Raw genomic sequence first — 25,490 nt, 5'->3', positions numbered from 1 at the left:
TCTCTTATAGGGCATGAGTCCCTTTGATGGGGGGATCTGCCTCCCAAAGTTTCACCCCACAGTACCATCACATTGGGGATTAGGTTTCAACCTATGAACTGGGGGTGAATACAAACTATCCCACTGTGGCAGGTGGTTTTATTCTGCTCCCCCTGAAATCCTTCCGAGGTGTTGAACAGGTCACCTGTTTCTTGCCACTGCTTTTCTCTTTCTTCTTGAATTTGTGTATTTTTTCCAATTTCAACTGACCAGAAAGGGGGTGAGAAGGTTATGCTCCATGTCCCCCAAATCCCTATTTAATCATTTTCTCAATTAGATACGTACTACATACAGACACACGCCTCTATATCTTATGTCACATACATGACGTATATTATACCTAGTGTTCATATAGGAAATGTACCATATGTTGAGGCGTGTTGTGTAAATTCCCCAGCTTTCTCTTCCCTGGTTGCTCCTCAAAGGCTTCCCTTCAACTTTGACATTGGCTGATCTCTACAGTCTCTTCCCTCCAATAGGACGGCCTCTTTCCAGCATGATTTCCTTGCCTTTGTCTTCTCTTCCCCAGAACTACCTCTCTTTACCAATTCGGTTTCTCTCGATTTCACTTTTGTCGGTTGTGAGCACGGTGGCCTCCTGGTCCTCTTATCCTTACAGGGTAGTGTGAGAGAGAAGAAGAAAACAGGAAATAATCAAAGTGTGTCCACTGGCTTCCCCTCACCTGTGACCTGTCGGATGGCCTTTCTCATTCTGCCCACTGTCCTTCTTTGGCGTCAGTGCAGGTGGAGGCTCAGAAGGATCATGAATCCCAGCACATCCTGTTGATGTGCTTTTCTTTTCAGAGCTGGGCTTGGAAGCTTCCATCTGCATGAAGAACCCTCCCAAGCTGGATGGTGATGCTGCAGAGGGCTCAAGGGACAGCCAGCGTGGGTGTCACATCTTGGGCCCCATGAAAGCCCTCGGTGCCATGAAACAGAAGATTATCAAGAGGAAACTGCAGTTCGGCAAGTGGAGACTCGCAAGCACATTCCGTGGCCTTCAAGCTTCGGGCACAGAGGTGATCACACATACGTGGCTCTGGGGCACGGATTCCTCTTGCTCTCCTTCTGATTCTACCTCCACCCACCCCCCAACACACACACTCCTTGTTCTGTTCCTCAGTTGGTCACTCTCACAGCTGGTGCTACCTCTGTCTGGTCTTACCTCTGCTTCCCACGGGGCTGCCTCCCTGCCTTTGAGCCCCCTTCCTCAGAAAGCAGTGGCCCACAGGCGCTTCCATCTCCATCACCTGGTTGCATCTGGCCCTCCTCAGCAGAGCGGCATCATTTACACATGTCGCCAAGCAAGTGGAACTTTTCGGGAAATCACACAATTTCTTGGCCTCTGCCTTCCTTCCCTGCTTCCCCAACCCAGGCCTCGTTCTCCCAGGAGCATTGTCTTAATGAGTCACTTGCACAGGGATTCTCCTCCGGGGTCTTTCAGGAAATCTGACCTAGGAGGACACGTAACCCTCAACTTCTCCCTGTGAATAAGAAGTGTAGAAGCTGAGGAGAAAGTGCCCCCACGACAAAATCTAGATGAGAACCCGAGTCACAGCTGGAGTGCCACACCGGACCGGCTGGAGGCAGGTTTCTCCTCCGCCCCTATAATATAGGATACAGGAAGAAATCCATATTGCATAAATAGCCAGTGTCCAAAACATATTCCCTTCCCTGATCAAAGTCAAGGAATTTAGTGCTTTCTTTCCTCCTATGACAATGAAAAGGACAGTTCACTAGTCACTAAGTGGATTTCACAGCCCCTGACAGGTTCAGTGCAGTTTGAAAGAAAATATTTTAGTCAAATTTTGCCCTTTGATACCAACTCAGTAAAGCAGCTTAGGTCTCATTCTCCTGTGTTAATCCATTTGCAGGCCCTTCTTTACACCAGGAAACACTGACAGCCTATGTTCTTAGGGAAAGTTTGGAAAAGAAGGGATGAGAATCTAGAGAGCTAAAACTAATGCTTTCTCATTTTCACTTGAGAGTTTGTGAGTCTATGTAATGAGCATATTCCTAGAAATGCCCTAAGATCTATCCTGTGTGAGATTACCTTCCGAGAATGTTGGTGTCCCTGAGTGAAAATGACTAGGGCCATGGTTACACCCCTGCTCCCTTTGTGTGAATTGCCCTTTGAGTTTCTCATTCTTGGGTCCTTCCCTCAGCCCCTCTGGGCTTGTTTCTGTCCAGCCAAGTGACCAACAGTGTCTACTGCCTGCCCACACCTCCAGATCAGAGGCTTCGCTCTCCCTTCCCCCAGATGTTTGCACAGGGCCTGAGCCTGGGTTTCAGTCCAGGGTTTTCAGGCACAGGTCACATGGCTTTAGGGGCTCCTTAGTGCCTTGGACCACAGCTCCTCATCTGCATATGGCAGAAAGGAACTTGGAGATATTCAGAGGCCCCTATTGGCTCTCACAGTCTAGGACTCATTCCGTAGCCTGGACTCTGCCTCAGAAGCCTGGGACAAAGGTGAGAAGGGGGTGTGTTTGTCTGCCAAGGGTCCCCTCCTTCCTAGAGCAGTCTGTTTCTGAACGTATGTGTTGGGTGCTAGGTCCATCCCTCGCTGGGAGGCGTGAGAAAGCCTCAAGAGTGAAGTGGCCGCTGAGGGAGAGGTAGTTGGGATCTGGCAAAAGCTCACAGCAGCATTGAGCTGGGATATCACCCAGCTCCCACTGGCGGGAGCACAGGGGTCCCTGGATCCTGCAACACAGGCTGGTTGTCAGTTTGGTGAAGTATTGCTTTTGACCTGTGGCTCTCACTCTCCCCCTCAGCCTACCTGTGGCTCCCCCTTCAGCTTCTTCTCTGGACACGGGTTCAGCTTGCTCCTAGCCTCTGTCACCATGTAGCCACCCCTCCAGGCTCAGCTGTCAGCAGGATCTGAGCAAGACTCGCATTTGGTTTCTCTCTCTCTTCCTCTATCAGATACCAGGTCCTTCAGAAACTAAGAAAAGAGATTGAATGAAACTTCACTTGAATGAAACCCCATCATAAAACCCCATCATAAAACCCCATGATTTTCCACTTGATGAAAGGAAATCTAGAGCAGCGCATCGAGTTACAGCCCAAGCAGAGCACAGGAGGGATCCTTTGCTGAGAACCAACATCACGATCACAAGCCATTCTCTGTGATTTGGGCTGCAAAAGTCTGGTTGGAGGAGAGAAATTCTAGCCCTTCAGCTGCAGTTGTGATAAATCGCTAAGGAGACCAATGCCTGAGTAGATCACACACAGTTTTGAGAGACCGTAAGTCTTGCTGTTCTCAATTCCATCCTGCAGAGAACCGGAGTCAGGAGCATCATGGAAAAAGACCACATGTCATACTGGACATTTTGGGCCACCAGATGGGCTCTGCTAGGAGCACACAGCATTAACTGCGCAGTGTTCCTGCTGGAGAGCTTTAGCCTGATTTGAGCACGAGGTAGTGATCAGACAACTTCAGGATGTAGAACATTGAACAGGATGAATGGCCTGTGTCTTCAAACAGTCAGTGTCACCACAAATAAGAGACAACAAAAAGGAGAAGAGGTATTTTGGGTTTCAAAGGACTAAAAAGAACGTGTGACTGTATTTCTTTAGTCCTTTCCAACCCAAATCATCTCCTCACCTTTGGGTGGCTGTCTCGGTGGTGGTGACATTCCCTTGTTTGTAGGGGACCGGCCAGATGTCCAGCTGAATGGCCTACATCCTGAAGTCGTCTGATCATTTCCTCCTGATTAAATTCAGCCTAACCCTTTGGCCAGGACACTCCGTAGTTACCGCTGTGTGTGTCCCAGCTCAGCCCACCCGGAGACCACGCGTGTCCAGTTTGCCCATCACCATTCTGGTGGTAGCAACACTGGGTACTTTGCTGGGGAAGGGCCTGTGCGATCTGTTCATAGCAAGACACACGAGTTTCTTTCTAAAATTAGTGATTTGGTAAGTGGTACTCTGAGAATGTATGCAGATCCTCTTCTCCACAGTCTTTCTCTAAAATGTCGCCATCTTTTAAGGATCCGGACAGTGTGTCATAACCCTGTGTGTGTTTGTGTATTGGAAAAATTCTGACTTTATCATTCCCACACAACGTGTATTTGCTGGCAATGTGATGTGGAAAAGAACATTCCCTCCCTGTTCATTATCATTAAAGGTTTTGTTTTGACAATCACGTGGACTATTGATTTTTTACATTTGATGCTCTAATCTGTTACTATCATGGCGATTTGGTGGATCTGGATACCCAGTAATGCAAATATTCTTGGTTCTCCTCGTCATATTTAATGCTGAGTCTCCATCTCTTTTAGGCTAAACATACCATACAGAAAATAAATTTTGGCTGTGTTTGTCTCTCTGTGGTATGGGTTCTCTTTTCTGTGTGTGCACCTGTGTGTGTCTATATGTGAGTTTGGGGTTTAGGAAGGGTGTATAGGTAGGGCTGAGCATTGCACCAAAAGGTTTTGGACACTTTTGGTTCCTTCTTAGCTTGTGAAACTTTTCACATTCAGTCTCTAAGTTTTAAGTGATGTCTTAACCTCAAACTGTTGACATTATTCTATTTTCTCTTTCCTTCTGTCTGATGGGGGGCTTGACCCTGGGACCCAGGGATCATGACCTGGGCCAAAAGCAGATGCTTAACCGACTGAGCCAAAAGGTTTTGGACATGTTTAGTTCCTTCTTAGCTTGTGAAACTTTTCACATTCAGTCTCTAAGTTTTAAGTGATCTCTTAACCTCAAACTGTTGGCATTATTCTATTTTCTCTTTCCTTCTGTCTTAACTTGCCTCTTCTTATACTCTTGTTTCCACCCAGTGAAACAGATGCTGTTTACATCCTATTTTTCCCACCTGCTCCACTCCCAGATTCTTGTTTTAGATGTACAGTTAAGTCGATTCAACAGTGATCAGCTGTTCGAAAGTCGAAATATCCCCAGTCATCTCTCGTTGGATGGAGTTCACCTTCCAAGGACTGCTAGTGATGGATTCAGGACTCCCTGAGGGTTCCATATTGAATACTCTTTTTCTACTGCCTGCATACATGGACATCCTAGCTGAGTAGAAAGTACTTGCACAATGGGATTTTACTGAGCTTTAAAAATAGAGTGCTTTCTCAGGGAAATACAAATCCAAACCACAGTGAGATACCACCTCACACCAGTCAGAATGGCTAAAATTACCAACTCAGGAAACAACAGATATTGGCAAGAATAGGGAGAAAGGGGAACCCTCTCACACTGTCGGTGGGAATGCAAACTGGGGCAGCCACTCTGGAAAACACTTTGAAGTTTCCTCCAACAGTTAAAAATAGGAATGCCTGGGTTGCTCAGTCGCTTAAGCATCTGCTTTTGGCTCAGGTCATGATCCCTGGGTCCCGGGGTCAAGCCCCCCATCAGGCTCCCTGCTGAGCGGGAAGCCTGCTGCGCCTTCTGCCTGCCGCTCCCCCTGCTTGGGCACTCGTGCTTTCTCTCTGGCAAGTAAATAAATAAAATATTTTTAAAAATTAGAAAGTTAAAAATAGAGCTACCTATTAAGCCACAATTTATTTATTAAAAAAAAATAAAGGTATTTATCCAAAGGATACAAAGATAGTGTTTTGCAGGGGCACCTGCACCCCAATGTTTATAGGAACAATGTCCACAACAAACTATGGAAAGAGTCCAGATGTCCATTGACAGATGAATGGATAAAGATGTGGCATCTATATATACGATTGAATATTCCTCAGCCACCAAAAAAATGAAATCTTGCCATTTGCAACAACATGGACGGAACTAGAGGGTATTATAGTAAGTGAAATAAGTCAGCCAGAAAAAGACAAAATACCATATGATTTCACTCATAGATGGAATTTAAGAAACAAAACAGAAGAATATAAGGAAAGGGAAGGAAAAATAGAAGAGGAAAACAAGAGAGGGAGACAAAGCATAAGAGACTCAACTATAGAATACAAACTGAGGGTTGCTGGAGGGGAGGTGGGTAGGGGGATGGGGTAAACTGGGTGATGGGCATTAAGGAGGGCTTTTGATGTAATGAACCCTGGATGTTATATGCAACTAATAATACAGTAAATGGTAATTAAATGGAATTTAAATTAAATTTTTAAAAGAAAAATATATATATTGCCTTGCTTTGTATGTTTGATTGGGATATCCATTGGATATAAAGTGGTCGTTTTGGTGGTTGCTGGGGGGAAATTCTGTAGCTTCAGAGGAGTTTTCTTCTTTTTCTTTGAAATCTACTAGTTCTATGAGGATAGGTCTTAGCGTTGGCTCCTCTGGTTCCGTCTCCCGCAGGCATCCAGGACTTTCTCTGCGACCCTGTCTCAGTATCTTTTGTTCATTTCTGTTCTCTTGGCTGCTTTCTTTTCTGTATTCAATGTCCACTATAATTTTGCACCCATGTTGCCCTTATGAATCTTGTTGATCAGCCTCTTTTCCAGAGAATTTTTGTTCAGTTTTTTCCTAGTCTTGACAATTCTAGTTTCCCATTTCTTGTTTCTTGCCCACTTCTCTTTGGAGTCGTGTGTTTGTTAAATGAACTTTTACCTTTTCATGTCTACAAATGCTTGTTCGTACATTTCATTCAGGTCGGGATGTGATTTCACAGTTTTCCTACATGTTGTGATTGATTTCAGGGGGGATCTTTACTGAGCTGAAATGTTTGACTCTCTATTTCTGCTTGTTTTGTTTTCTTCTGTCACCTTGGGACACCGGTCTGCTCTGCATTTTCACTTTAACACACCTGGGTTTGCTGGAATGAGAAACAAAAGTTCCATGTAGGAACGGATGAGTGCTCTGAGTAGCTTAGTGGATTTCTGAGGTCTGGATCCCCCTCTTTGGTGTAATTATTCTAATAGATGTAAAGCTCTGGGGATAGGGGAGGTTTGTCTTCTGCTCCTGGAATCCTGTTTTCTTCCAGTAGGTCTTTTTATTTCTACCAGTGGCTTCATTCTCTTTAGCACAAGCCTCCAAAGGACGCTACCTTCATCCAGGTCTGCCCCTCCTCTGAGCGCCACCTCTGTCCTCCACACCGTGCAGCCCCTTCCTTCTGATCCAAGTAGCCGAAACTGGAGTCAGCAGGCCTCAGGCACCCTCTGAGCTCTTCCCACTCTCTTTCTGCCATCATTCACCTGTATTCCCTACTGAGAATCGTCCCTGAAGTCCTCTCCTCTAAGTGCCTGGTCTGTGCTGACCCCCCTGCTCCCAGAGGGGGCTAAGTACTAACCATCTGGAGTCCACAGTTGTGCTGGCCCCTGGCTGTTCGGGGACAGGGTTATGAGCAGTGTTACTGACTCTCGAGGTTAAACCCTGACCCTTTAAAGTCATGTGTTGAGAGATTCAGCTGCCAGTATCCTCAGTGGACTTGTACTCTTTATCACTCTTTTCTAGATGCAGAATGTCAGTAACACACACAAGTAGACAGAATCGTAGAACACATCATCCCCGTCCTCATCAGCCAGGTTCAACAGTTATCAACTTAGGGCTGAACTTGTTTGAATACAATCCCACCCACTTACTTTTTCCTATATTATTTAAAGCAAATCCCAGACATCATATTTCATTTGCAGTTTTATGTGTTTCCCTAAATGAGAACTCTTTTTCAAAGTATTATCATCATAACCTTTAAATATTCATAATATTTAATATTCATATAATTTAAAATATGTAATATCATAAAATACGTAGTGTTCACATTTCCCATCGTTGTATTTAAGTTGTTTTCTCTGTATCAGGATCCAAATAAAATGCACACACTCTGATCAGTAGGACCTGTCTTCAAGCCTCCTAGCAATGTGTAGATTTCTCCTCAGTTTCTCCCTTTCCTTAGTCCTCCCTCCTTCCCTCCCCCTCCCTCTGGCTCTCACTCTCTGCTTCTCCCTCTCCAGCTCTTGTTGTCTCCTTTTTGGTTACTCATTTGTGAAAATACTGAGGTGTTTGTTCTGGAGCATTCCCACAGAATGCGTTATAGCCAGATATACATTAACACAGTCCATCATACTTCCTCTTAGTTCGTGCTGGAATCTCCACTGTTCGTGGAGAACAGTGTTATTACAAAGAAATGCAAGCCACACATGGAATTTAAGATTTTCTGGCAGGAACATTGAAAAGTAAAAAGTGTAAGTGCACAACAATCAAAAATAATCTTGCATCTTGCCGCTTAATGCTTCACATTAAGGGAAACAGAATTCCTCCAGAGTAATAAAAATGTGATTAATAGAAAAATAGTCTATATTTCTTCAGGTTTTAAGTTTACATTTCAGTGAGCTGTAAATGAAATATAATTAAAATGCACTTCTAAGGAAAGAGGTCCTACTAACCGCATTCCAAATATTCAGTAGCCCCTTGATTCTAACGACTGCTGTGTTGGACCTGGCAGATGTAGAAACCGATCAGTTTCAGGCGTGACATGTTGGCAAGACTTCCTCTCAAGTGCTGTGTGCTCTTACATCAGGAAGCACCTTAGGTCCCCTTGTGCTCAAGGCCCATCCGTCAATTGATTCTGTGGAGCAAAATGATGATATTCCATCATCCTGGTTTGGATCCTAGAAGACTAGAAAAGGGGAGGTGGTGTCTGGGGATGGGTGAGGTGATGGGGATTAAGAATTGCACTTGTGGTAATGAGCACTGGGCAATGTATGGAAATGTTCAATCACCATGTTATAAACCTGAAACTCATGGAACACCATATGTTAACTCTACTGGAAATATATATTTTTTAAAATTATAAGACAATTTTATTTTATTTTATATATTTTTAAGATTTTATTTATTTATTTGACAGAGAGAGACACAGCGATAGAGGGAACAAAAGCAGGGGGAGTGGGAGAGGGAGAAGCAGGCTCCCCACTGAGCAGGGAGCCCGATGCAGGGCTCGATCCCAGGACCCTGGGATCATGACCTGAGCCGAAGGCAGACGCTTAACGACTGAGCCACCCAGGTGTTCCCCTCAGTTTGTTTCTTAGATTAAGTGTCTCTTATGATTTGTCTCCCTCTCTGGTTTCGTCTTTTTTATGTTTTCCTCTCTTCCCCTATGATCCTCTGTTTTGTTTCTTAAATTCTGCGTATCAGTGAAATCATATGATAATTTTCTTTTCTGATTGACCTATTACGCTTTGCATAATATCCTCTAGTTCCATCCATGTCATTGCAAATTGCAAGATTCCGTTTTTTGATGGCTGTGTAATATTCCATCATATATATTATTATATATATATATATTGTGTGTATATATATATAGTGTGTGTATATATATATATAGTGTGTGTGTGTATATATATATATGTAGTGTGTATAAACACTACATCTTCTTTATCCATTCATCTGTTGATGGACATCTGAGCTCCTTCCATAGTTTGACTATTGTGGGCACTGCTGCTACCAACATTGAGGTGCAAGTGCCCCTTTGGATCACTACATTTGTATGTTTGGGGTAAATACCCAGTAGTTCAGATGCTGGGTCATAGGTAGCTCTATGTTCAACTTTTTGAGGAACCTCCATACTATTTTCCAGACTGACTGCACCAGCTTGTATTCCCACCAACATTGTAGGAGGGTTCCCCTTTCTCTGCATCGTTGCCCATATCTGTCGTTTCCTGCTTTGTTAATTTTCACCATTCTGACCAGTGTGAGGTGGTATCTCATTGTGGTTTTGATTTGTATTTCCTTGATGCCGAGTGATGTTGAAAACTTTTTCATGTGTCTGTTGGCCATTTGGATGTCTTTGGAAATGTCTGTTCATGTCTTCTGCCCATTTCTTGATTGGATTATTTGTTCTTTGGGTGTCGAGATTGCTAAGTTCTTTATACAGTTTGGACACTAGCCATTTATCTGATATGTCATTTGCAAGTATCTTCTCCCATTCTGTCAGTTGTCTTTTGGTTTTGTTAGAACTTTCTGGTTTCTTATTCGTGGCTACATTATTTATAAAACTTTCTTCCTTGAACATCTCTGTTGAAGTTTGAATTAATAGCAATACGACAGAGGATTTATTTTTGTAAGGCAAGAAACTTGGAGAAGACTGGTCCCATCAATGGGCAAAACCAGGTAAATTTCACTTCCTTTCAAAGGAAAATTGAATTCGAAATTAGAGCTCTGTCAGCGTTCAAGGTGGACTGTCAGGTGCCTGAGGCATATGTTTTCCAGGGTTTCTGTCTCTGCAGTAAACTGGAGGAAGTTAAGATGGGGTCAGATGGGCCAGGTCCCCTTCAATGCAAGAGTCCTCCGCAGTTTCTCCTCTGCCTTCGAGAGTGGGTTGAAAATATCCTTTTTCTGCTATTCCTACTTCTCTGCTTTAGATCAAAGATATACAACTCAGTGTTTCCTACTCATAAATTGATCATTATAAGAATAGGCTGGAAGAGTTAGTACAAATACCAGTTCATAGTCCTGGTTTCTAGCAATTCTGATTCAGTGGGCTTACATGGGGCCTGGAATCTACTTACTGCACTCAGGTGTTTAGTCAGTTTGGAGACTCTCTGATATCATTGGTGTCCCTTACAGTTCTTCAGAGTGATGATTTCATATATATTAGGACTTCTAGTCTTCAAAATCAACTTGTCAAGGAAGTATTACATTTTCCTGGTTTGCAGATGAAGAAACCAAGTCACAGAGAGGGTCTGTAACTGGCCCAAGGTCCCCTTGCTGTAGGTGCTGGGGCCAGGTGTCAGGTAGAGCCCCCTCCTACCCCAAGCCCCCTTCCCGCATTTTCCATTCACTCCTATCTTTCCATATAGGTGCTTCCTTTGCCTAGACCTCATTCCTGCCCCAAACCTCCTGGATTAAACTTTTTCATTGGAAAAATATCTTCACAACAAGCTAATAGCATATTGTTCTGACCACTAGCTATTAATGTGAGATATGGTGCTTAATAAAAATACTTTTGCTTTCACATCTCCAATTAACATCAATATATGGTACAAAGTGGGTTTTAATATTAACTTATTTTTTAATAGATGTTCATCCATTCCACTTACTTTTAAGGAAAGTACTTCGTATTCTGGTGAAGCATACTGGTGACTTTATTTTAAAAATCAAATAATTGAGGGGCACCTGGAGGACTCAATAGGTGGGGCATGCGACTCTTGATCTCAGAGTTGTGAGTTCAAGCCCCATGTTGGGTGTAGATTACTTAAAAAGAAAATAATTGAAAACAATAAAATTAAAATTTATAAATGTATATGTGTATCAGGAAATTTTTTACTCTCTACCTTCTCACATTGATATATTTACATTGTGTTTCCTTATACCATAACGAATGCCTTAATTACTGTAGCTTTATCGTGAGCTTTGAAATTTAGTAAACTTCTCCATTTTAATTCTTCGAGGTCAACTTGGCTATTCTAGGTACCCTGATTTCCATAGACATTTGAGAATTAGCTTGTAAATTTGCCCCCCAAATGCCTTCTCCAGTATGAATCAGAATAATGCTAATTTGATATTCCAACAATATTGAGTCTTCTAATCCCTGACTGTAATATATATTTTTCCAATTATTTAGATCTCCTTTAATTTATCTCAGCAATAGTTTTCAGGGATCTTTGTTATATGTGTTCTTATGCATTTAATTGTGGTGGACTTGCATCTCTATTCTGTCTATTGAATTTCATTTCCTTTTTTTTTTTTAATTTCACTTTCTAAATGCTCACTGCTAGTATGGAGAAATACAGTAGATTATTACATGAATGTTACTGAGGTATAATTTAGGTACAGTAGACTGCATCACTTTAAAGTGTACAATTAAGACTATACTTTGAGGGATCATTTCTACAGTTTGTTACTACAGAAGTTTCTCTGAACGTGTAGAGTACCCGAAACCATGAGGAGGAGGTGCAGTGTTCTCTCCTGAGCATGAAGCTGGCTTTAGGTGTTGTTTCCACAACTGCCAATTGCCATTGATGATCGTTCTCCTCCTCCTGTGGAGGAGTAAGAGAGAGAGGACGCAGTGTGAGTGCTTTCTCAACAAAAGAAAAATTTAAAAAGATAAACTGTACTACTGAATGCATTTTCACAGATGTACATACAATTGAAAGTACTGCTCCATTCAGGACACAGGGCATTTCCTCTACGTCAAAGCTTCCCTTGGGTGGCCCCATTGAAGTCCCTCACTGCCTTCACCCCCAGCCCCAGGCAACCACTGGCATCAAAGTGGGCTTGCATTTTTAACAACATTATGTAAATGGAACTCTTGTATGCCTACATTCCTTTCTGCAGCCTAAGGAGTCTAAAATGTATCCATATTACTACATGGATCACCAGTTCAAACTTTTTTATTGCTAAGTAGTATCCCTCTGTGTGGATATATTCTGTCTGTCCTTTCACCTATTAATGGACATCTATGTAGTTTCCCGGGTTTAGCCATTGTGAATAAAGCTATGATGAATATTCATGTGCGGTTTTTTGTGCGGCCATATTGTGTATATACTTATGAGAGGAACGGCTGTTGATGTGATTGGTAAATGTTGACCTGTGGTTCAGCTTTTCTCAGTGGTTGGACCATTTTTCATTCCCACAAGTGTATGCAACTTCTAGTTACTTTACATCCTCACCACATGTGTTTTTTTAGCCACGGGGATGGAGGTGTAATGGTAACTCTCTATAGTATTAATTTATCACCCCAATGCCTGAGTGTGCTGTCGAAAACTGACCTCTGTGCTTCAGAGCAAAAATAGAAGACAAAGATAGAGTTTGGAATATTGAGGAACAATAGCTTTATTGCTTTTCGGGGGACAGGAGGCTAGAACAGGCCAAGGCCCTGAAAACTGTAAGTCCCCTCCCCCCGGAGGCAGGGGCAGGGGGGTGGTTTATTTTGACAGAAATTGTGTGGTGCTGCCAGCCTCCTTCATCATGTCTTTAGGGTGGTACCAGGCTCCTGAAACAAAAGGCTTAGAAGGTCGGAGTGGAGGTTTGCAGAAGAGAAGGAAAAGGTTACTTCGTTTAAAATTGAGCCTTGCGGAGACGTTAGTGAAGTCATTTTGATTTTTGTTCAACTTTATGCTAGTAAGTGGTTTCAAGCGGAGCATCTTTTCAAGTGCCTTTTGGCCATTTGTGTATCTTCTTTTGTGAAGCATTTCTTCTTCTTCAAAAGCAAGTCTTTTGACCAGTTCTCCTACTGCATTGTCCATCAGACACAATCTGTGTCAGAACATTACACTGAAAACTACAGAGCATTACTTCAAGAATTTAAAGAACTAAGTACATGGGGAGATAAAATTTGGGGTGGACTGGAAGACTCATTATGGTTTAGATGTTCATTCTTCACAAATTGATCAACACATCTAATACAGTGCCAATCAACATTCCAGCAGATATTTTAGTAAGTATTTAAGCTGATCCAAATGTTTATATGGAAATGCAAATCATCTTGAATTATCAAAGCAATGTTAAGAAGAAGGAGAAAGCGACAGACTTACGTTGTCTATTCCAGAATTACTGTATAAATATTTTTGGAATTTAAAAGTGATTGGTCCTATTATTATTCAGTGTAAGAATTTCTGCACCTTCTCACTGGAGTTTGGATGTTGCTTTACCCCTTTTTCACTCTAGTTACTTGATCTAAAATTTAGCCAATATTTCCACAGTTTTTCAGTGGGGAGAGCATACTGAAGCTAGAAAGCATTAAACTTCACAGAGAGAAAGACAGATCACTGATCATGAGGGCAAGGAGGACCCTAGAAGACTTAGCGAACTTGCCTCTATTTCCTCAGTTGGCCAAGACAGAGGGGGGAGCTACTGATAGCAGCAGTTTCCTCTGCAGAGCTTCACGGTGTTGACTGCTTTGGGCTAACATGGAACCTAGGTGTTGGCTATGTCCTAGAGGCTGAAATCGGGTCGAGGTCCAGGGTCCCTGAGCCAGGACAGGGCATCCAGTTGTTGGAAAACACAGAGGGAGACCAGCACAACCACTGAGACCATCCCCAGGCAGCACTGGCCACTTCCTCCAAGGAATCGACCACCACTACACTTCTCATGACTTCTACTTACTCAACTGAGAGCCCTACGAGAATTGGGATAATGTTTTACTCATCTCTGTACTCATGACTCCTAGGACCAAACCAAGCACTGAGGAAGCTCTCAGAGACATCCCTTCACTGATCCGATCCAGGTGGTGGCAAATCTCGAATCTCAACTACATTCCTGTCCCAAATAGCCTGCAGAAATGCTCTCTGCTTTCTTCCAGGAGGCAACAAATACCCTTCCTTAAAGGGGAGCCTGCCCTACACTCTCAATGCCCCATGACCCTCCCCCGTGGTGACCTCTGATGAAGAGAGGACGGTCCTCTTGGATTCCTCTCAATGGTTCTGTCATTAAGAAGAGATGTCCTCAGGGGCGCCTGGGTGGCTCAGTCGGTTAAGCGACTGCCTTCCGCTCAGGTCATGATCCTGGAGTCCCGGGATCGTGTCCCACATCGGGCTTCCTGCTCGGTGGGGAGCCTGCTTCTCCCTCTGACCCTCCCCCCTCTCATGTGCTCTCTCTCTCTCATTCTGTCTCAAATAAATAAATACAATCTTTACAAAAAAAAAAAAAAAGAAGAGATGTTCTCGGCGTAGCCCCATCCCCACTCCATCCTCTGCACTGCCACCATACCCCAGGTTAGGAGAGCTACAACAATTTTTAAAAAGATTTCATATATTTATTGGAGAGAGAGAGAGTGAGGCACAAAGCAAGAGTGAGAGAGACAGAAAGATAGAGAAGAGCTGGGGAAGGGACAGGGAGAAGCAGACTCCACTGCTGAGCAGGAAGCCCCCCCGCCCTGCCCATGGGGTTTGATCCCTGGAGCCTGGGATCATGACCTGAGCTGAAGGCAGACTCTCAATGAACTGAGCCATCCAGGTGTGCTGAGCTACAAGGTTTTGTTTGCATTCTTCCTCTCACTGCTTTGACCTCCTCAGTGAAATCTTATTGATGTCAGAATTCCAACTTCTTAACACACACTAAGGAAAATGAAACACTCAACACACAGTCAAGACATATTATGTGTAAAGACTTTTGATACCATAAATTGAGAAGAATATTATTGGTATCACTGCCTCAGAGGCAAGGGTCTCCTACCCTGGCCCTTCCTGACCTTAGGGCAGAACTAGTTGCAGTAAGAATGGACATCTCCAACACTTATCCAAATATCACTGAACCCTCTAAGCCCACACTTACTTGGAGGACATCCACGGTGAGAGCAGCTCCAAGGTCAAAGCTAGGGGTCTGGGGCAGAGCCTCATGGTCACATCCTCCTCCTCCTTTTTTTTTTTTTTTTTAGATTTTATTTATTTATTTGACAGAGAGAGACATAGCGAGAGAGGGAACACAAGCAGGGGGAGTGGGAGAGGGAGAAGCAGGCTTCCCGCCGAGCAGGGAACCCGATGCGGGGCTCGATCCCAGGACTCTTAAGATCATGACCTGATCCGAAGGCAGATGCTTAACGACTAAGCCACCCAGGCAGGTGCCCCTCCTCCTCCTCTTGGAATTGGTGTTTCCCAACAGTACAAACCAACACCGATCCATCTGGCGGGGCTCCTCAGCAGGTGCACAGGTTCACCGTGGACGAAGTTACTCCCCTAGTTCTCCGTGCTCAGCTCCGGCTGCTCCTTGCACAGTTGGATGCTGCTGTATGCATTCCTCAGTTTCCCGATTTTTCCGAACTGAACTTCTCCTTATTCTTACTTCCTTTGGCAACCTCCTTCAACACCATTGCCTTGTCCTTCCTTGGGTTATTCTCATCCTTCAAACCTGCTGATTTTCTGTCTTCCATCTGCTCCCTCCGTTCTCTGTTTTCAGTGTGGACTCAGCTCAGGCTCCTGCAGGAGACACACAGTGAAGGGACCAAGTAAGGTTTCAGCTGCAGTCCCCAGGGCTGCTTAACAGGCACCTCAGTCCTTCGTGTACTCATAGAAACTGAGCAGGAAGGGACTTTGGAGAATTTGAATAACAACCTTATCTTACCAATGAGGAAACTGAGTCCCAGAAAGATTAAGAGATTTTCCCAAATTCCTTTGTCAGTTGATGGCAGCAGAGCCCCCCCACAGGCCTTGGCTGCAAGCTTCCCTGTCGAGGCACCTAAAATACCCCCCGGGAACCCACATCTAAATTTCAGGGGACACTGAAATTAGAAGTTCAACTTAAAAATAAATAAATACTTTTCAGGAGACTTTGGATCCAATGTAGATATTTCCATTGTTAAAAATACCAGAAAGTCCTTCCTGGGGACAAATCTTTTCTCCCAGGTATATAATTCTGTTCCTTCTTTCACTTTCAAATCATTGGCTAAGAGATTAGGATCACAGAAAAGGTATGCAGGGAAGGACAAGTTCCTCTGTTACCCATCCTGTCTTCCAGCTTAAGTAAGAATTAAGTTTACCTGAGTGGGAGTGATTCAATTTACATTGAATACGCATGGAGAAGGGATATTGAAATTGAGACTTTAAAGAAATATAAAGTATTAAGGCAGACAGTTTTTATGCATTTTAGACAAGGAGGCAATACATTTCTGAGGGATTTTGGGGAACTTTAATTTGGAGAGCGTCTACGCCAAATCTAGAACCTCTGCTTTAAAGTCCTTGGTGAGAAGGATGTCTTTTTACTTCTTAGTATGGGGGGTGCCTTTTTCATATGAGAGATTGGTTTCCTGCTTTCAGGGAGACAGAGGAGAGTTTGAGTGTCCTTGCACCAGTTTCTTTTCGAGTAGCTTCAATTCAAAATACTCAGTATTGTCGACCTCAGAGAGTCGTGGACCTGGGGCAGTGAAGGAACTGAGAAATAGAGACGACAGTATAGCGAGGCACAGGGGACCCTGAGCAAACAGCCCGAGGTGCCGAGGTTTATTTTCCATAATCTAATATACCTTCTACAATGATATAGCTCTATAATGATTTACAGCAGGGGCTTAATAAGGCACATTCTTCCATGTACACAGGGTTAGTTAAGTGAAGCAATGGGAGTGGAGAAGGAGTAAAGAAATCTGTAACTGGCTGTCATCAGTTGTAAACACCATTGTACTCAGACCTTAACACAGGATAAGAGAACTAAGAAGGGAATGCACAGTGTGCTGTTTACAGCTGGCTTCCTATCTACGAAACATCTTCTGCTGTGTACTTTAGAACAGAGCACATACATCCCAAGGGCATTTCACTCTGATCCTTTCCGGTTATTTTTAACCCTGCAATCTCGAGTTTTCTCAGAGATCTCGGAGTCTGAGTGAACATGCACCAGCGGTCGTTGTGGCGTTCTGTTTCCCACAAATATGCCATTGTGGTACATTTTGGGCAATCTGACCTTGGCGCCTATGGGTACCATGGTTTCTCTCAGCCTTGCTCATTACTCAGTGCCTATTTCAGAGAGAAAGCTAAACATATTATTCTTAGAAATACCAAGGCGCACGTGGGTGGCTCAGTTGTTTAAGTGTCAGTCTGTGGCTCAGGTCAGGATCCCAGAGTTCTGGGATAAGCCTCAATGTCCAGCTCCCTGCTCAGTGGTGAGTCTGCTTCTCTCTGTCCCTCTCCCACTCCCCCCACCACCACTCCTGCTCTCTCAAGCACTCTCTCTCAAATAAGTAAATTAAAACATTTTAAAAAGCAATGCAATGGTCCTCTCTGGAATCAACCCACTTAAAGCGTGCTTTCTTTTTGCTGACTCCCAGTCCCCCCATTTCTCTTTATTACCTGTCTGACCTACATCCTTCCCCCAGTGATGGAGCCGGCTCAGATGCACTGCTTAACCTGGAGGTGGGGCCAAAGAGAAGTGCACACATGGCTAGAATGGGCTGCCTTGAGAGTGAGCCATAACGTAGCTGCTGGCAGTTAGAAATGAGCCTAAAGGACCATTAGGAATAAACACTGTGATATTTAGTGGTATGGATTTTAGGTGTGGTATTGATATGAACTTCCTCGTACAAATGTGTTTAGACTCAAGCATGAGAACATGGGATCAGACAAAATGAAAGAAAACTGTGTCAAGTGTGAAGATACTAAGTTACCAAAGTTACTCTGAGTAGTATAATTAGTTTGTCCCTTAGCCCCTCATTTCCACCTGCAGAACCTAGAAAACGATCAACAGAGTCTCCTCTTGCCATCAAAGTCAATCTGAGGACACAATAATTTAAACTGTTAACCCAAACTTTCCATTTTTTTCTTAACCTGTGTTGAATACCAGGCATTTTGATTGCCCATTCCCATTTTCAATGAGACTGCAGTGAGGACAGACAGTGAAGTGGTGCATCCAGGTAATATTCTGTTTCTTGGTTTACTTCTGTGCTCAGCGTGTCAACTTTTGTCTGCCAGTGGACCTCTGACCACACACGGGAAACCCAACAAATATTAAAAGTGTAGGTTCTCTGGGTTGATGTACATTTAGGATTCTGTAGGGCTCTGAATGGCTCTTGATCTGCAAGGACCAAGGTAGATGCCACCTCCTTTCCTTAGGGGGAGTAATTCTGATTCCTGAAGCATGCCCCTGTTCATTTTTTATGTATTATTATTATTTTAATCTCAGCTAGGCTCCATGACCAACGTGGAGCTCTAACGCATGACCCTGAGATGAAAAGTTGCACGCTCTACCCACTGAGGCAGCATGAGTTCCCCCAGCATCTTTGAAGCAGGCATATACCATGATTTTCATGTTGGCAAAAATAGTTCAAACTCTGGGACATGCCTTCAATCTGCTCCACCCCTTCTGGGCATGTTTCCTGAGTTCCTGCTGTGTGCGAGTCCTCTTTCCCACCCACCCATAGGAGACCCTCTAGGAACCCAATCCAGATCCCCTGGGATCTCTGTGGTCCTTTCTGTGTTATCCTCTCCTGCTCTCAGTGTGTTTGTGCTTCTAAAGACACCTGTGAGTAGGACTGTTTTGGGGGCTTCTGGAGCTTCTTTGTACCCAGTCCCAGAGAATGGGGAGTACATGCAGTATATGACCCCCAGCCCAAGGTATCTCCCCTCCCCAAAGGCACTCAGCCCTTCACTAACAGGTGCAGGAGGGTGAAATCCCCTTTCTTGGCCCGGGGGAGACTAATTGTAAAACACAAGTGACCCCCAGGTTCTCCTGACCTGTCAGGACAAAGCTTCCCCACAGTTGTTGCTGGAAATCACACCTTACACAGCAATGAACTCAAAATGGTCACAGACCTAAGTATAAGAGCCAAAACAACAGTTCAAGAGGAATACGTGGGAGAAAATGGTCAGGAATTTGCATTAAGCAAAGAGTTCTAAATCACTACAGCAAGAACAGGATACGTAAGAGAAAATTGAAGATGAAGAACTTTTTTGCATCAAACTTTACCACTGAGAAAAGGAGTAGAGTAGCCACTGTTTAAGAGAAAATATTTGTGGATTAAATACCCAATGAGGACTCACATTCACAAGAGACAAGAGTACTTTGAACTCACTCAATGAGCAGAAGCAACACATTTGTTAAAGCCAGAATAAGACTGGAAAACACATGTTACCCAAGAAGACACATAAGTGGTTCATAAGCACATAAAAAGGTAATCAATGTTATTAGTCCTCAGGGAAATGCAAGGAAAACCAGGTACCATTTTACACCAACTAGTGTGCTTATGTTCCAAAGACAATACCAAGTGGTGCTGAGAATGTGGAGAAACTGGACCGTCCTATATTGCTGGTGGGAACGTAAAATAAGAGAACCCCTTTGGGAGCTACTTTGAGAGTTCTTAAAAGTTTAACACAAGCTTCCCATAGGTCCCAGCTATTCCACAACTAGAAATCTACATGAGAGAAGCAAAAACATATGTCACTCAAGTCTCGTTCAGAAATGTTCGGGGCAGCGTTATTCACAACAGGAAAAACCTGACAACAACACAAAGGGTCATCGGCTGGTGAATGGACAAACAAAACTGTGGCCTATCTGTACCATGGCATCTATTTGGCAACAAAAGGCAGAGAAATCTGATCCAAGCTACAGCATGGAGGAACCTGAAAAGGATGCTAAGTGAAAGAAGCCAGTCACCAAGGACTACGTATTGTCTCATTCGGTTTATGCAAAGTGTCCAGAAAGGAGCAATGGACCAAGACAGAAAGCAGATCAGTGTTGCTTGGGGATGAAGGAGGGAGCGGAGATTGTCTGTAGAGGGGTTGGACGGGGTGTGGGAAGGTGAAGGAAGCCTCTGAAACAAACTAGGGCACTAGCTGAACACCTCTGTCATTGTAGGGTACTTTTACAATGGGTGAACTTTATTGTATGTAAATTTCACCTAAAAAAAGAAAGAAGGTGAGAGTCCCACATCAGTGGGTCCTGGGGTCCCCAGGCAAACACTGCCTGGGGAGGGGCCACATCCTGGAGTCCCAGCAGGTGGTGACTCAGAGCTTGGTTTCCTGACCTCCCAGCTGGAGTCAGGGATTCAGTGCCTGTGCCTTCAGCCTCCGCCCCCGCAGTTCCCCTGGAAACCACCAGGCGGCAGACGACTTAAGGGAGGGGCCCTCCAGGTGGCCCAAGGAGACCAGGGGGCAGCAGGCAAAGACAGGGGCACCAGGTGGCTGGAGATTGGAGGAGGAAGTGAGGGCTGCTGGACCCATGGAAGCCGCTGGCAAGATCTGGATGGATCTTAAGTAGGTTTGGTCCCCTGGGTGGGCTCTAGCCACCAACCTTGAGGGTAACAGCTCCCTCCTGCACTGGCACCGATGCTCCCCTCCGCCGCTCAGCATAGGGAAGAGCCTGTGTTGTTATTCACCTTCTTCTGAGTCTAAATGGAACACTTTGGGCTGGGTTTAGGGGAATCTGCCCTTTTCTGGCTGTCTATATAGGACCAGGCCCTGGGTGCTGAGCCATCCCTGCAGGGGCCTAGAAGGGGCGCTCTGGTCCTTCACATTGGAGCTGGGCTTGCAAAGAAGGGTTCCTGCTAATCCATATTTCCCTGGCCTAGGCTGGGCATCCTGGTCCAAGATCAGGGGCTGCAGTGACCTAAAATAAGGAACCTCCTGTGTGTCACTGCTCCTCTCTGCAAAGTCCGAAGAAGGCCCATGGTAGTGGTGGGGGGAGGGGAGGGCACAGACTCCTACACTCTGTCAAGACACCGTCCACCGTGAAGATTTAAAAAAAATGTTAGAGGACAGATCTCCTATTATATAGGTAACAGCTCTGCGTGGTGACAGAGGGTAGCTACACTTGTAGGCAGCCTGACATAATTTATAGAGTCGTCCAATCACTGTGTGTCATGTGAAACTGATGTCACATGGGGAATCCACTATGAATCAATTAAAAAAAAAACCTGAAGATGAGGGGGAAACATTTGAAAAGGAAGCAATGAAACTATAGTTGACTGGGGAACAACATGGGTTTGAATTGTACCGAACAATGTGGGTCCGCTCACGGGTTGATTTTTTTTTTTACAAATATAGTCTAGTACAAATATAGAAAATACACTTTCTCTTCCTAATGATTTTCTCAATGATATTTTCACTCTAACTGTACTGAAAGAATAAAGTATATAATACAAGTAACATACAAAATATGTGTTAATCAGCCCCGTTTTTGTTATCTGTAAGACTTCAGTAGGGTATTAGTAGTTACGTTTTTTGGGGAGTCAGAAGTTATACACAGATTTTCAATTGTGGGACTCTGTACCCCTAAGCCCCAGGTTGTTCAAGGGACAATTTGTATCTGTATTTGCAGATGACATGCTCCTGTATACAGAAAAATACCAAGTACACACACACACAACCCGACCACTAGAGTCCATAACCTAATTCAGCAGAGTTGCAGGGTACAACACAGACAGAGCAGGTGTTTCTATACCCTAGGATTGGACACTGGGAAAAGTCAATTAAGAAGACAATTCCATGTACAAAAGCACCCATCAGAATAGTATCTAGGAATAACTGAGTCAAGGAGGCACAAAACCTGTACACTGAAAACTACAGAACATTGCTGCAAGAGATTAAAGAAGACCTAAACAAGTGGAAAGATATCGTGTGTTCACGGATTGGAAGAGTTAAGGTAGTTAAGAAGGCAACCCTCGAATTAAGAGGGTTCCTGTTGCTTAGTCTATCTGTTGGGCACAGTCTCTATTCCCAGCACTGTGTGAGCACCAGGCCCTGTGCAAAGGATTGCCCCCTGACTTGCTGTCCATGCCAACCCAGGGCCCCTCCACAGCTCTGGCTAGTGATTTCCTGCAGCTCTGTCCTCCCTGGGACTCAGTCCTGGGGTCTCTCAGATCAGTGTCCTCGATTCCAGGAGGTCCACGGGGCTCCTCTTCAGGTTCCCCTCCCCCCAGTGCCTTGCTTGGAAACTCTCTGGAGCCAGGACCTCTGAGCAGCTCTAGGGCTCCGCTCACCTGTGTCCGGGATGGCTGTCCCCTTTGCCTGATGCCCAGGATCTTGGAAATCTCCATTTCGTGCATCTTGTGTGGCGCTGTTGCTGTTTTGTTTAATCGTTTCAGGCAGAAGAGTAAACCAGCTCCTGAGTCCCAAGTGGTGTGGCTCCCCTAAGTGAAAATCAAAGTTGGAAAACCATCAGTTGTAGATTCTGAATAGAGGCCTTTAGGGAGTAGAGAAAAAACACCAGCTCAGCTGAAAGCATGAAGCCAGAAACCCCTTCAAGCTCAGATTTACAAAGCAAAGCAGCTACAGCAGTAGGGACAGTTTTTGCTTGAGCCCGAGAGCTGCAGAAGGCCCACGGCCCCTTGTCCAAGAGCTAACCTCCTGTTTGGGAAAGGTCTGTGGTGCCAAACCCAAGGGTCCTTTGGGAGTAGGCAGACCTGCCTCTCTAAAAGCCTGTCAGGGGGCGCCTGGCTGGCTCAGTCCAGAGAGCACGGGAGTCTCCATCTGGTTTCGTGAGCCCGATCCCTACTTTGGGTGTAGAGATTACTTCAACAAATAAACTTATAATAAATAAATAGTATATCAAGCTGGACCGTCTCTAGTCTCGGAAGGGTCCTCTGGAGCAAGGCTGAACTAGGTAGGCTACCAAGTAGCCTAATCAAGGATAGGGAGGCTGGGGATTGGGTGAGGCTTTGCAGGGTGCCTGGTGGGATACGTGGGGAGGGGAGGGAGGAAGGAGAAGGGACGCCTCCCTGTGTTCCGTGGGGAGTGAAAAGAAAGCCCCTTCGCTGTATCAGGGACTGCAAACCACGTACTGAAATATAAGCAGAGACACTGCTCTGCGAGAAACAGAAAAAAATCCCGACAGCCAAAGTGGGATGTATGACCTGTGGACAGAAACTGTCCTGCGGGCTTTTGATTGAGACACAGCCAAACCCAGATTCTCAAGAAAGCAGCCCTGAAAAGCTGCGGTGTTTTCTTCAGCGTCCAGGTATCGCCTCAGTGAGCTTCCTCTTCAGCCACTGTCATCAGCCAAAGTCAGGGAAAAGACAAAAACAAACAAACAAACAAAAGGAGTAAGAAAACAAAAGCTATTTTAAGCAACCAACAGCAGGTGAAAGCGCGGACGCAGTCCCCACTACCACAGATTACGCAGTCGAGGTGTCCACACTCGGGGAAATAGCAGGGGTCAGCACGTCCGCGGGGCATGGACGGGCCTCGCGTGGGAAAACCACCTGCTTGATCCTGGCGTCTCCCCTGCCAGGTTAGTGGGACTCGCTCCGCCTCCGCCCCACACCAGTCTCACCCGCCTTCCACCGGACACACACGCTCACTCGCCCAGCCGCACCCCAACACCCTCGGCACCCACTCCTGTCCCAAGCATCCTCAGCCTCCACCCGACGCTTCCGAATGCGATGGAAGAAACCGCGCTGCTACTTCCTCAGTCCCGCGAATTCTAAGGCGCAGAACCGCACCGCGACGTTGCCTGGTTTACATCAGACCCGCCCCGTCTGTGACGTCAAGGGCTTCGCCTCAGTCCCCACCCCCACCCCCACCCCGTCTCCCTGCCCCCCAGCTCCCCTCCCACCTTGGATTTCAGTGCTGGTGCTCTTCCTTCTCTTCCTCTCCCTCCTCCTCCTCTTTCCTCCCTCCCCGCCTTTCCCTCCCCCTGTCCTGGCTTCCTTCCTCACCTTCCCAGTCTCCTCCATCTCCTTCCCTCTAGCCTGATTTGGTTACCACTCCTCCTCCCTGTCCCTGCAGCTCTGGCCCCCAAACCCTCCACACACACACACACACACACACACACACACACACACACACACACACGGCCGAGCACAGGGAAGGCTGCGCCAGCCAGAGAAGAACAGGAGGGAAGACTTTCCACCAGCCGACGCAGCACAGATACATCTCCCCGCGCCCTCTCTCTCCCTCTGCTGGGAACCTGGTTTGGAGACACGGAGTGCGGTGGCTGCACCTGTGGAGCTCAAACCAGTCCCCACCGCACCCCCCAGTCCTGGACACCCCGGGGGGAAGGGGGGAAACCAAAAGTCCGCAACCTCTGGGCCCTCGGGCTGACACCTGCCCGCAACACCCCACACGCTGAAAACATCCCGGGGCCTGCTGCTTCACCACGCGGGCTCCTAGGACAGGGATGGCGCGCCCCCTCGTGGCCGCGCGGGGAGGCGCCCAAGGGTCCCGCTGTTGAGGGCAGGGCCAAAGGAGACCACCCCTTCTGCTCACTTAGACCAGGCTCAGAGTTCTCCGCAGGGGGTTAGTGGGGTCCCAGGCTCCCCACTCTGCCACCGCCTTCCCTCCCTCCACCGCTGGGCGCTTCCCCCTGGATGGGATTTCTGCAGTCAAAGTCGGCCTTGGGAGGGAAAACAGCCAGGTCTGGAAAACTAAACAGAACACTTTGAAGAGATTTGGGCAATTGTATGGACATAGGTGGAGCGCCCTAGGATGCTGATTTGCCTTTGTCTTGGTTGCGCCTTGAGGTAGTGGTTTACTTTTACCGGACTGTTGAAATTAGAGAAGATTGGAGCGCGGAGAGGGGGCGTACAACTTTAGTTGTCACCTGAGATCATAGTGTGCTGGTGGGCAGAATAATGCCCACCCTCCCTAGGAGCTGCCTCCCTAGGAGCTGCCCATGCTAATGCCAGGAACCTGTGCCCATGTTCCATCCCGCAGCAAAAGGGACCCTGCCGAGGTGCTTATGTTATGGACCTTGAGATGGGGAGATGATCCTGGATTCTCCAGGCGGCCCCTTGCAATGACAAGGGGTCTTAAAACCCAAAGAGGCAGAGAGGGAGGTCAGAAGGAGGCTGTGTGAGGGGGACTCTGCCTGCGGGGGCTGGGGCTGGGGCTGAGCATGGAGGAGGGGCCTCTAGGAGCTGGAACAGGCAGAGAGACTCACTGTCTGCTTAACCGAAAAAATAGAAACTGCCAGATATTTTACCAGCAAAAACCGGATTCGTGGGGAATAAAAGGGAAAGGCGATTTCGGACAAACAGCTGTGGCAAAACCATAGGCCAGTCCCCAGAATAAAGGGGAGGTAAGCTCTTCTTTTTGGAGAGAAAGGGTCAGTTGGGAAGGCTGTTATAAAAGTCCATCGGGGTGAACTGTGGGTTGGAAGTGTGCTGGCGACTCCCTGGGGGACAAGGTTAGCGTTTCTTACTCTGGCCGGGATAGTAGAGGCCTATCCATGTGCATGTCAAGTCCCTGTAAG

The 25,490-nt window shown here is 45.8% G+C and overlaps 1 long non-coding RNA gene and 2 other non-coding genes across 3 annotated transcripts; 1 reads left to right on the top strand and 2 right to left on the bottom strand.

Moving 5' to 3' along the window:
- The first annotated feature begins 11,746 nt into the window (after positions 1-11,746).
- LOC123841847 (small nucleolar RNA U3) lies at positions 11,747-11,960 on the top strand. Its single transcript, XR_006790305.2, has one exon. It is a non-coding gene; the product is annotated as a small nucleolar RNA U3 (small nucleolar RNA).
- Positions 11,961-14,739: 2,779 nt separating this feature from the next.
- On the bottom strand, positions 14,740-23,283 carry LOC135363991 (uncharacterized). Its single transcript, XR_010410418.1, has 3 exons — positions 23,152-23,283; positions 22,279-22,428; positions 14,740-15,796 (listed from the first exon to the last, which is right to left on the bottom strand). It is a non-coding gene; the product is annotated as an uncharacterized LOC135363991 (long non-coding RNA).
- Positions 23,284-23,375: 92 nt separating this feature from the next.
- LOC123842520 (U1 spliceosomal RNA) lies at positions 23,376-23,536 on the bottom strand. Its single transcript, XR_006790430.1, has one exon. It is a non-coding gene; the product is annotated as a U1 spliceosomal RNA (small nuclear RNA).
- Between the last annotated feature and the right edge of the window lie 1,954 nt (positions 23,537-25,490).

The sequence above is a fragment of the Mirounga angustirostris genome, unplaced genomic scaffold, assembly GCF_029215605.1.
Source record: "Mirounga angustirostris isolate CCGP_5_RB_7025 unplaced genomic scaffold, mMirAng1.0.hap1 SCAF_4, whole genome shotgun sequence".
Taxonomy (NCBI): Eukaryota; Metazoa; Chordata; class Mammalia; order Carnivora; family Phocidae; genus Mirounga; species Mirounga angustirostris.
The sequence above is the reverse complement of the archived record's forward strand: the minus strand, read 5'-3'. Positions and strand labels throughout refer to the sequence as shown.